This window comes from Mobula hypostoma, chromosome 19 (assembly GCF_963921235.1).
Source record: "Mobula hypostoma chromosome 19, sMobHyp1.1, whole genome shotgun sequence".
Classification (NCBI taxonomy): Eukaryota; Metazoa; Chordata; class Chondrichthyes; order Myliobatiformes; family Myliobatidae; genus Mobula; species Mobula hypostoma.
Genome location: NC_086115.1, coordinates 20,796,507 through 20,809,775, shown reverse-complemented (window position 1 = coordinate 20,809,775; position 13,269 = coordinate 20,796,507). Strand labels below are relative to the sequence as shown.

General features: G+C 41.9%; 1 protein-coding gene across 3 annotated transcripts in view; it reads left to right on the top strand.

The window, feature by feature from the left end:
* si:ch211-250c4.3 (uncharacterized protein LOC100535981 homolog) overlaps positions 1-4,926 on the top strand; it is a 122,212-nt gene extending 117,286 nt beyond the window's left edge. For all 3 annotated transcript variants that reach the window (XM_063071510.1, XM_063071509.1, XM_063071508.1), the window contains one exon: positions 3,840-4,926. The gene's annotated coding sequence lies outside the window, so the exon portion shown is untranslated. The remainder of the gene's footprint in view (positions 1-3,839) is intronic.
* The last annotated feature ends 8,343 nt before the right edge of the window (positions 4,927-13,269 follow it).

Here is a 13,269-nt window from a genome sequence, read left to right as displayed (position 1 = left end):
ATTCACTGTGTAATTCACAGACATCTTTCACAAAGAAAACTAAATGTTCAGCTGCACAAATCATTAAGTACTGTTATTACAGTGATAAATAAAATCAAGTCCCGTGCTCTCAATTCTTGACTATTTTGAGAGCTTTGTATTGAGAATGATGAACGATCTGAATGCTTGCTATTGTACTCAAGTCAGGTGGCTCTCAAAAGGAAATTGCCTGAGATGCTTTTATGCGTTTTTTGAAACTGTGATAAAATTCTTTGAAGACTCAAATGGTTCATTCAGTAATCAACTCAAGAATAGTAGGTATGACTGCTTATTTGTCAGAATTATTCACAAAGTTTAATGAGATCAATCTTTCATTGCAAGGAAATGATGTGAATCTTATCAAAATCATATGCCCACCTGGGTGAGCTGCATAAAGGCAAGTCAGAGAGATTTCAGGATCTTCTCTCAATCTAAATTCCAGACTGGGTAATTAATCTATTCCTGAACACTTGTCATGAGGAATTAGCAGAGAGGATAAAGGAAGAACTGATCTCATTACAAAATGACTTTGAGCTGAAGCCGAGGCTCAAAAATTCTTACCAAGACTTGGTTGCAGAAAGAAATCTCTGAATGCTATCCTGCACTGTGGAAAAAGGTCAAGATGTTCTTTATTGCCTTTCCTACATCATATTTAGCGGAGCGTGGTTTCAGTGCATGTCACCCAACTTCTTTCAAAGCAACGAAATAGGCAGCAAGTTACAGAATGTGGGGATCTGAGACTCGTTCTGTGAGACATTCAGCCCAATGTTGAGAAGCTGATCTCACTGCACCAAGCCCATCCAACTCATTGAAAGGTGAAAAAGCAATGAAGTAGTGAGTAGCTGGACTACTAACGTAGTGTAAAATTGTTGATGAAAATTGTTTTACTGTAATTAAATAAAGAGATAATTTTATTTGTAGCTTAAATAGATTTCAATAATTTTTGCCATTATTTGTCACTGCTTTGAATTTGCAGCTCTTATTTTCTTTCACTGTGCATCGTAAATCAGAACTCTTTACAGTTTTTATATAATGGCCAGAAAGGGAGAGTGGGGCACAGGGGATGTGGTCTGGGAGCCAAGGGGGTGGTAACCCAAAAGGGTTTGGGATCTACTGAGTTAGAAGGACAAGAGCAGCAAAAGCTTAGGAAATCATCACCTGGAAGATGCCTTCCAAGCCACACATCATTCTGACCTGGAGATACAGTATATTACTATTCTTTCACCATTGATAGGTCAAAATTCTGCAACTCTCCCCCACCTGAAGGACTACAGTAGTTCAAGAAGGCAATTAAATGCTGGCTTGGCCTGCAAAGCCCAAATTTCTTCCATAATTTTTTTACAAGTCACATATACGTCTGCTCCTGTAGTTAATTGTCTGCCATACTGTGATAAAGAATTTGAGCCAAAATTGTGGCAGATTAATGCATGCCCTGAGTAAGATATTTGATGTATGGTATAGAAACCATAGAAACCATAGAAACTACAGCACAGAAACAGGCCTTTTGGCCCTTCTTGGCTGTGCCGAACCATTTTCTGCCTAGTCCCACTGACCTGCACACGGACCATATCCCTCCATACACCTCCCATCCATGTATCTGTCCAATTTATTCTTAAATGTTAAAAAAGAACCCGCATTTACCACCTCATCTGGCAGCTCATTCCATACTCCCATCACTCTCTGTGTGAAGAAGCCCCCACTAATGTTCCCTTTAAACTTTTCCCCCCTCACCCTAAACCCATGTCCTCTGGTTTTTTTCTCCCCTTGCCTCAGTGGAAAAAGCCTGCTTGCATTCACTCTATCTATACCCATCATAATTTTATATACCTCTATCAAATCTCCCCTCATTCTTCTACGCTCCAGGGAATAAAGTCCCAACCTATTCAACTCTGTTACTCTGTAACTGAGTTTCTCAAGTCCCGGCAACATCCTTGTAAACCTTCTCTGCACTCTTCAACCTTATTTATATCCTTCCTGTAATTTGGTGACCAAAACTGAACACAATACTCCAGGTTCAGCCTCACCAATGCCTTATACAACCTCATCATAACATTCCAGCTCTTATACTCAATACTTTGATTAATAAAGGCCAATGTACCAAAAGCTCTCTTTACGACCCTATCTACCTGTGATGCCACTTTTAGGGAATTTTGTATTTGTATTCCCAGATCCCTCTGTTCCACTGCACTCCTCAGTGCCTTACCATTAATCCTGTATGTTCTATATTGGTTTGTCCTTCCAACGTGCAATACCTCACACCTGTCAGTATTAAACTCCATCTGCCATTTTTTAGCCCATTTTTCCAGCTGGTCCAAGTCCCTCTGCAGGCTCTGAAAACCTTCCTCACTGTCTACTACACCTCCAATCTTTGTATCATCAGCAAACTTGCTGATCCAATTTACCACATTATCATCCAGATCATTGATATAGATGACAAATAACAATGGACCCAGCACTGATCCCTGTGGCACACCACTAGTCACAGGCCTCCACTCAGAGAAGCAATTCTCTACCACCACTCTCTGGCTTCTTCCATTGAGCCAATGTCTAATCTAATTTACCACCTCTCCATGTATACCTAGCGACTGAATTTTCCTAACTAACCTCCCATGTGGAACCTTGTCAAAGGCCTTACTGAAATCCATGTAGACAACATCCACTGCCTTCCCTTCATCCACTTTCCTGGTAACCTCCTTGAAAAACTCCAATAGATTGGTCAAACATGACCTACCACGCACAAAGCCATGTTGACTCTCCCTAATAAGTCCCTGTCTATCCAAATGCTCGTAGGTTCTGTCTCTTAGTACTCCCTCCAATAACTTACCTACTATCGACGTTAAACTTACTGGCCTATAATTTCCCAGATTACTTTTCGATCCTTTTTTAAACAACAGAACAACATGAGCCACTCTCCAATCCTCCGGCACCTCACCTGTAGACAGTGACATTTTAAATATTTCAGCCAGGGCCCCTGCAATTTCAACACTAGTCTCCTTCAAGGTCCGAGGGAACACCCTGTCAGGTCCCGGGGATTTATCCACTTTAATTTTCCTCAAGACAGCAAGGACCTCTTCCTTTTCAATCTGTACAGTTTCCATGATCTCACTACTTGTTTCCCTTAATTCCATAGACTTCATGCCAGTTTCCTTAGTAAACACAGACGCAAAAAACCTATTTAAGATCTCCCCCATTTCCTTTGGTTCCGCACATAGCCGACCACTCTGATCTTCAAGAGGACCAATTTTATCCCTTACAATCCTTTTGCTCTTAATATACCTGTAAAAGCTCTTTGGATTATCCTTCACTTTGATTGCCAAGGCAAGGCAACCTCATGTCTTCAGTATAATTGATATACTGTTTCTAATATTACACTCAGAGGTTTTATTCAATCTGCATCGCTAATCGTGTTTAGCTAATCCCTTTCACACCTTTATCCTCCATTTGAGTAAATGGGTAGAGATTTTTAAAAGATCTTAAATGAGCTTTAATTGTCGCATGAACATTACTTTGAAAAACGTACAGTGAAATTGTGCTGAGCAACCCACAAGTGTTGCCACACTTCTGGCACCCAACTAGCATGCCCACAACTCACTAACCCTAACCGTACGTCTTTGGAATGTCGGAGGAAACCGGAGTACCCGGAGGAAATCCACATGTTCACGGGACAAACGCACAATCTTGGGCAGTGGCGGGAATTGAACCCCGATTTTACAACTAGCACATGGAATTTAATTGTCATTTCAGTCAAATGATTCCAACAGCGTTTGATGTTTTAAAATATACTGAGGTGATCCCACTGTTTCTTTTCTCTACTGTTTCAGACAAGAACAATCTTCAAAGAAATGTCAAATCCAACATGAGTTATCAACTGATTAAGTGGATGCTGCCAGGTTCTGGGACGGCAGTAAAGAGCTCACTACAGCTGGTATTGTTAGAAGGGTACTTAAGACAACCATCCAGTCGACTGGATATGGAATTACTATGCAATTCAACCCAACAGATCACGTAAAAACAGAGATTATATCTGTTGACCTTATTTTTAATTGCACAAGATACAGCCAAAGTCTAGTGTTTTATATTGCTGCCTAACATATGTAAAGTCTTCTATGGACAGCTTTATTAGCTGTTATATCAAAATTCATTTTCTTGAATTGAGTTTCCATTAGAAATAAATCTCATCAGAAGTAGATTTCTGATAAAAACATAAAATCCTATTAAAGAATGAGAAAACGTCTAAATGATCTTAATTTCAGAGCTTTAATTCTTAATTGGATACAGATCTTTTTCAAAGTGATTTATTACCACCTATTCCCATTGTGAAGTGATGCTAGTTGGGAAACTGTTCCTCAGGAATAATTAGCAACCAGCCAACTTTCACATTGATGTGTAACAAACGGTATGAGAAAAGTGACAACATTACTGAACCAAGTTGTCTGCAGGAAGAAAGGACATGCCTTTCCATTAAGAGCAGCTGAAATATCAACATCTCTAATCCGAGGGATGGTAAGACAAGGGCAAGTTACCAAATCCTAGGCACATTATGGTTATAAATACAGTATATTTCTATGTCAGAAATTTTCTGTGTTTTGTTTATATCAGAACCTTGGTAACATCACCAAAGAAGTGTAACAAAAGCACCCAAGCTGTAACTTAGAGATTTCTACCGACAAATTTTCTAAGTTTTCTAAATAGAAAATTTTCTTAATGATAAGATATTAAACTGATTTGCCTTAGTTTTGTTTTGTTTATAATGTATGCATTAATGCAATTTATATAGAGAAATATTTATCGCAATTTTCTTAATGTGAAGCTGTCTGTAATTGTACAAGTATATATAAAGTAATTCTATATTACTATATCTGAACAATACAATTAATATCTGCAAAAATATTAATAAAAAGAAACAACTCAACCAGTCCAAATGCATATTCAAGAATGTTGTAATTTATTCAGTTGTGTGAATTGAGTTTGGACAGTACTGAACTACTTAGTTTAATCACACTAAATACACATCTCTAACACTGTGGTACGATTGATGTCTCATTTAGAAACAAGATAGAAAAATGAGTGTGGAAAACAGAAATCTCTCACAGCCAGAACAAGAAAATCAGATGCATCAATGGGTCAAAGCAGAAGAAGAGTCACGCCACTGAGCAAAATTACACTTTATTTAGATGTACAAGTTATTACAACTTGTAGAGTTCCGTCATTAAAAAGGGGGTTGTCGATATAATTAGAATGAGGGTTCATCACACACACACTTCAAAAGGGCTTACTACAAACACTTCCATAGAAGTTTAATTATAAAGGTATATAATAACCTTTATGGACAGGTACAGGTTGCTTTTTATCTTTCCCCTTACTGGTTTTTCTCCTGGAACCTACCAGCCTTCTCCTTCCCACCCTCCCTCCACCTTCTTTATAGGGCCTCTGCCCCTTCCCCTTACAGACCTGACGAAGGGTTCCGGCCCGAAACATCGACCGATCTTTTCCACTGATGCTGCCCGACCTGCTGAGTTCCTCCAGTGTGTTGTGAGTGTTGCTTTGACCCCAGCATCTGCAGATTATTTTGTGTTTATGGACAGGTACAATGTGGGTTCATCACACACAGTAGGGTGATGACTAACAGATTGTGAAATAATCTATTGTTATTACACACACAGCACAGACATGATGATTGCAGAGTTATTTAGGATGGAGTGATTATTGCACACAGCATGGATAGATTATGTCACATATCAACACAGTAACACAGCGACACTCACAACACGCTGGAGGAACTCAGCAGGTCAGGCAGCATCAGTGGAAACGATGAGTCGATGTTTTGGGCCGGAACCCTCCGTCAGGACTAAAGAAAGAAGGAAAAACTTTCACCACCTTCAACAGGACCCCACCACTAAGCACATCTTTCCCTCTCCACCCTTCTCCACTTTCCGCAGGGATCGGTCCCTCCGCGACTCCCTTATCCGCACGTCCATCCCCATGGATCTCCCACCCGGCACTTATCCCTGTCCCTACACCTCCTCTCTTGCCACCATTCAGGGCCCCAAACAGTCCTTCCAGGTGAGGCAACACTTCACTTGTGAGTCTGTTGGGGTCATCTATTGCATCCGGTGCTCCCGGTGCGGCCTCCTCTACATCGGTGAAACCCAACGCAGATTGGGGGACCGCTTCGTCGAGCACCTCCACTCCGTCCGCCAGAACAGATAGGATCTCCCAGTAGCCACCCACTTCAACTCTGCTTCCCATTCCCATTGAGATATGTCCATACATGGCCTCCTCTACTGCCATGATGAGGCTAAACTCAGGTTGGAGGAGCAACACCTCATATACCGTCTAGGTAGTCTCCAGCCCCTTGGTATGAACATTGAATTCTCCAACTTCCGGTAATTCCCTCCCCCTCCCTTCCTCTATCCCTATTTCACTCTGCCCCCTCCCCTAGCTGCCTATCACCTCCCTCATGGTTCCGCCTCCTTCTACTACCCAATGTTTTCCTGCTTCCCCTCCCCCACCCCTTTGTCTTTCAAATTACTGGTTTTTCAACTGAACCTACAAGCATTCTTCAAATCCTTCCCCCTCCTTCTTTCTTCAGTCCTGAAGAAGGGTTCCGGCCCGAAACGTCAACTCATCGTTTCCACTGATGCTGCCTGACCTGCTGAGTTCCTCCAGTGTGTTGTGAGTGTTGCTTTGAACCCAGCATCTGCAGATTATTTTGTGTTTACAGTAACACAGTGGTTAGCCCATTGCTTTACAGCACCAGTGGCACGAGTTCAATTCCCACCTCTGTCTGTAAGAAGTTTGTACATTCTCCCCGTGACCCTGTGGGTTTCCTCGTACATTCCAAATGCATACGATCAGTAGGTAAATTGGTCACGTGGCTGTAATTGGGCGGCATGGGCTTGTTGGGCCAGAAGGGACTGTTACCCCACTGTATCTTTAAATAAAAATAAATAAAAAACAAACACACAGAAAATATTGTAAGAACTCAGCAGGTCGGGCATGATCTATGGAGGAAAATGAACAGTCAACACTTGCCCTTGGCCCAACGTGTTAGCTATTTATTTTCCTCTATAGACGCTGCCTGACCTGCTGAGTTCCTTCAGCATCTTATGTGTATTGATCCTTATTTCCTGCATCTGTGTTCTCTCTTGTGTCCTAATTATGTCACGTAGTTATTCAGTGAGTCATTATAACACTGGTAGTGCAACTGTCTCAAATTTCTACCATTCTGACTTTGACTCTGTAGGCGTGAAGTCTGCATGCTCTCCGTTTCCTCCAGGTGCTCTGGTTTATTTGCAGATTCCCAAGTCATCCTAGTTGTTAGGTTAATTGGCTACTGTGAACTTCCCCAAATGTAGGTGGGCTTGTGGGAGAACGCATTCTGAGATAATAAGTTGCAGCGAATGGGTAGCTTTGGGAGCCTGCTTTGACACACTGGAATGAATGACCTCTCAATTCAAAAGAAAATATGAATCTGAAATATTAGAGTGGTAAAACCGAGGAAGGGAATGACTATTGCACTTAGTATGATTCATGAAATCTGGGTAGTATGGGCGCCATATATTACCATTCAGCAGTGTTTATTATACAGTATGGTAGTAATGAAATTCCATCGGTTAATATGGGGGTGATTTTAGAGAAAGCAATATGAACACCTTTCGGGTCATTACATTACACAGTCAGTATGGGTTTGAGTAGAAGAATGAGGGGGGATCTCATTAAAACCGATCAAATATTGAAAGGCCTTGATAAAGTGGATTTGGAGAGGATGTTTCCAATAGTGGGGAAAGTCTTGGACCGGGGGCACAGCCTCAGAATACAAGGACTTCCCTTTAAAACAGAGATGAGGAGGAATTTCTTGAGCCAGAGGAAGGTCAATCTATGAATTCATTGCCACAAACTAGTAAAGGTGTCAAACGTCACAGGGAGAAGACAGGAGAATGGGGTTGAGAGAGGTGATAAATCAGCTAATATTGAATGGTGGAGCAGATTCAATGGGCTGAACAGCCTAATTCTGCTCCCATGTTTTATGTCTTATAAGGAATGATTTCAACACCTTTGTTGGAGTGTGGATTTGAGGTTTTAGCTCTTTCAGGCTTCAGCAAGGAGAGGCTTGAGTGAGAGAAGGCGAAAAGCTGTAGCTAGATTTTTTCGAATTTATTTATTGTTTCCTTCTGTATGATTGCACAGTTAGACCAGTAGGGATGCCAGGCAGGATAGTTGAATGCTCCTCTTGTGGGATGTCGGAAGGCAGAGAAACGTCCTGTGTCCCTGATGACTTCACCTGCGAGAAGTGCATCCAGCTGCAGCTTCTAACACTCCGTGTTAAGGAGTTGTTGCAGAAACTGGATGAACTTCGGATCATTTGGGAGCATGAGGGGGTGACAGGACATATAGAGAAGTAGTTACTTACAAGATGCAGGAGACAAGAAACTGGGTGACAGTCAGGTGGGTGAAATGGATTAAACAGCCATTGCAGGGTACCCCTGTGGCCACCTCACTCAACAACAGGTATATCACTTTGGATACTGTTGGAGGGGAACGACCTAGCAGAGGAAAGTCTCAGTGGTCAAGTTTCTGGCACTGAGTCCGGCTCTGCGACTCAGAAGGGAGGGGGGGAGATGAGGTGAGCTGTGGTGATGGGGATTCATTAGCTAGGAGAAAAGAAAGGAGGTTCTGTGGAGAAGATCGAGATTTCCAGATAGTACATTGCCTCTTGGGCCCCAGGGTGCAGGACATCTCGGATTGAGTCCTCAGCATTTTTAAGTGTAGTGTTGAACAGCTGGAGGTCATGCTCCATATAGGTACCAATGACATCGGCTCTGCAATGTGAGTTCATGGAGTTAGGTGCTAGGTTAATGCACAGGACATCCAGGGTCTTGATCTCAGGATCACTACTTGTGCCATGTGCCAATGAGGCCAGAAATAGGAAGATCATACAGTTCAATACATGGCTAAGGAGTTGGCATATGAGAAAGGGCTTCAGATTTTTGGATCACTGGGCTCTCTTCCAGGGAAGGTTGGGCCTGTACAGAAGAGACTGTTTGCACATAAACTGGAGGGGGACTAATATCCTAGCAGGAAGGTTTGGACTGCACGGGCAGTTAAACTAGATTTTCAGGGGGACTGTAACCAGAGTCTGAGAACAGATGGTGGACTGCTTATGGAGACAGATCTTGTTAAGACTTAAGGAATCAAAAGGTTGGGCATGGTGGGATTAATATTCTGAGTTACATATATTCTAATGCAAAAAGTATTGTAGGAAAGGCAGATGAGCTCAGGGCATGGATCAGCAATTAAAGCCATTAGTGAAGTTTGTTTGCGGGAGGGGCAGAACTGGCAGCTCAATGTTCCAGGGTTTTGTTGTTTTGGACGTGATAGAGAGGGAGGGACTAAAAGAGGAGCGATAGCATTACTAGTCAGGAAAAAATGTCATGGCAATGCACAGTCAAGAGAATTCATCTAGTAAGGCTTTATGGGTGGAACTGAGGAATAAGAAAGGTATGACGACATTAATGGGGTAATACTATAGACCACCCAACAGTCCTCAGGATTTAGAGGAACAAATTAGTCCAGAAATTACAGACTGTTGTAAGAAGCATAAGGTTGTGATAGGAGGTGGTTTAAACTTTCCACATATTGACGAGAACTCCCATACTGTAAAAGGACTAGATGGGTTAGAGTTTGTCAAATGTGTTCAGAAGTTTCCTTAATCAGTACACTGAAGTCCCAATGACAGAGTGTGCAATACTTAATCTCCTACTAGGGAATGAGACAGGACAGGTGATAGAAGTTTATGTTGAGGAACACTTTGCATCTACTGATCATTTACCATTAGTTTCAAGGTAATTGTGGAAAACGTCTGGTCTTTGGGTTGAGGTTCTAAATTGGAGAAAGGCTAATTTTGATGGCATCAGAAAGAATATGGCAACTGTGGATTAGGACTTGGTATGTGGGAGGCCTTCAAAAGTTAAAGTTTGGGAGTACAAAGCTTGTATGTGCCTGTCAATATAAAAGCTAGGATAACACATTCGGAGAACCTTGGTTTTTGAGAGATATTGAGCGCCTGGTTTTAAAAAAGGTGCACAGCAGGCATAGGCAAGTAGGAACAAATGAAGTACTTGAGGAATATAAGAATTGCAAAAGAACACTTAAGATGGAAATCAGGAGGGCTGAAAGAAGGCATGAGGTTGCTCGGGCAGACAAGGTGATGGAGACTTCTACAGGCTTCTGTAGATATGTTAAGAGCAAAAGAATTGCAAGGGATAAAATTGGTCCTATGGAAGAATAGAATGGTAGTCTATGTGTGAAACTAAAAGAGATTGGGAGATTGTAAATGGATCTTTTGCAACTGTATTTACTCAGGAGATGAATACAAAGTCTATAGAAGTGAGGCAAAGCAGCAGTGAGGTCATGGACCTTATACAAATTACAGTGTTTGCTATCTTGAGGCAAATTAGGGTGGACAAATCCCCAGGGCTTGACAAGGTGCTCCCTTGGACTCTGAGGAAGGCAAATGCAGAAATTGCAGGGGCACTAGCAGAGATATTTATATCATATTTAGCGACAGGTGAGGTACCAGAGGATAGCTCATGTTGTTCTGCTGTTTAAGAAAGGCTCTAAGAATAAACCAGGAAATTCCAGGCTGGTGAACCTGACATCAGTAGTGGGAAAGCTATTGGAAGCTATTCTAAATGACCGGATATATGTGAGGATTACTTGTGAACTCAAGTGCAGGATTACAAGAGACTTTGGCAATTAAAATCAAACTAACAAGAGCTCAGACAAACCACAGAATATTGATGAACTGAACTCACACTTGATACACAGAAGAACTCAGTTTGAGTTTCCCCCGACAAGGAACCACAATGACCCAACCAAGAGGGGTTGGCAAGCCCCATCTGAAGTACACCCTGGAGCACGTAGGAATTCTGGACATTGACATTATCGTGCTCATTAAATTATCCCAAACTGAATACAAGTGATTAAAACAAAGTTTAACAATCTCCATGATCCACCTGCAAAACATAGTGAAAAACCAGATCTAGTCCAAAGACAAACAATTAGACATGAAAGGTAAACAGTCCAAGGACAAAGCATACGCATGAGGTGACAACAAGGAAAAGAGAAAATACAGCCCATATACTAACTGACAAAAAAAACCTCTTTTAAAAGTGACCCCTGTTTGTGACAATGTATGAGTATTTAGATAATCAGGGACTGATTGGGGATAGTCAGCATAGCTTTGTGTGTGGTAGGTCGTGTATAACCAATCTTACAGAGTTTTTTGGGGAAGTTACCAGGAAAGTTGATAAAGGCAAGGCAGTGGATATTGTCTACCTGGACTTCAGCAAGGTATTTGACAAGGTCCCGCATGGGATGTTGGTCAAGAAGGTTCAATCGTAACAGAATAAATGAGATAGTAAAGTGGAATAGACATTGGCTTTGTGGGAGAAGCCAGAGAGTGGTAGTAGATGGTTACCTCTCTGACTGGAGGCCTGTTACTAGTGGAGTGCTAGTAATTGATGCCGGGTCCATTGCTGTTTGTCATGTATATCAACAATCTGGATGATAATGTGGTTAATTGGATCAGCATATTTGCGGATGACATCAAGACTGGGGGTGTAGCAGACAGCGAGGAAGACTATCAAGGCTTGCAGTGGGACCTGGACCAGCTGAAAAAATGGGCCGCAAAATGGCAGATGGAATTTAATGCAGACAAGTGTGAGGTGTTGCACTTTGGGAGAATCAACCTGGGTAGGTCTTACATAATGAGTGGTCGGGCATTGAGGAGTGCGGTAGAACAAAGGAGTCTAAGAATACAGATCTGTAATTCATTGAAAGTGGCAGCAGATAGATAAGATCATAAAGAAAGCTTTTCACACATTGGCTTTCATAGATCAAAGTATTGAGTACAGGAGTTGGGATATTATGTTGAAGTTGTATTAGATGTTAGTGAGACCTAATCTGGAATATTATGTGCAGTTTTGGTCACCTACCTACAGGAAAGATATCAATTTACAAAAGTGTTGCCAGGACTGGAGGACCTGAGTTATAAGGAAAGATTGAATCGATTAGGATTTTATTCCTTGAATCGTAGAAGATTAAGGGAAGATTTGTTAGAGGTATACAGAATTATGAAGGGTATAGATAGGGGAAATGCAAGCAGGCTTTTTCCACTGAGGTTGGATGAAACTACAACTGGAGGTCATGGGTTAAGGGCGAAAGGTGAAATGTTTAAAGAGAACATGAAGGGAAACTTCTTCACTCAGAGAGTGTTGAATGAGCTGCCTGCACATGTGGTAGATGCAATTTCAATTTCAACTTTTAAGAGAAGTTTGGATAGGTACAAAGATGGGAGGGGTATAGAGGACTATAGTCTGGGTGCAGGTTGATGGGACTAGGCAGTTTTAATGATTTGGCATTGGCTGATGGGCCGGATGGACGGTTTCGTTGTCATGGTTATCTATGACTTGATTACTGTACATTTAGTATTGGGCCTGGTTTGTACATTAAAGTCACCTATACCCCTATACCTCAATGTTTGCGTAGGAATGATTTGTGAACTTGTTCTTCAGGTTGATTTCCAGGTGCCAAGTTCAGAGATGTCATGGATCAGGTCAATAATGTTTATAAGTGGGAGGGTGAACAGTCAGGAGTCATGGCACACATTGGTACTAACAACATAGGTAGGAAAAGGGAGGATGTAGAAAAATGAGGAGGTCCTGAAGAGAGAATATAGGGAGTTAGATAGAAAGCTAAAAAGCAGGACCTCCGAGGTTGTTCTCTCTGGATTGCTGTCTATGCCACACCTCAGTAAGGGTAAGAATAGGATGATTTGGCAGATGAATGGGTGGCTGAAGAATTGGTGCAGGAGGCAGGGTTTCAGATTTCTGGATCATTGGGATCTCTTCCAAGGAAGGTATGACTTGTACAAAAAGGACGAGTTACACCTGAACCTGATGGGGACCAATATCCCTGCAGGCAGGTTTGGTAGAGCTGTGGGGGAGGGATTAAACTAATTTGGCAAGGGGATGGGAACTGGAGTGATATGGCTGAGGATGGGGCAATTTGTATACAATGAGATGCAGTGTGTAGTGAGACTGTAAGGAAGGACAGGCTGATGATAGGGCAAAATTGCCCCCAATAGGATGAGTCAAAGTGTAACAAGAGGCCAAAATCAAAAAGGATGATGAATACAGGACTGAAAATGTTATATTTGGATGCACACAGTTCATGTACTAAGGTAGG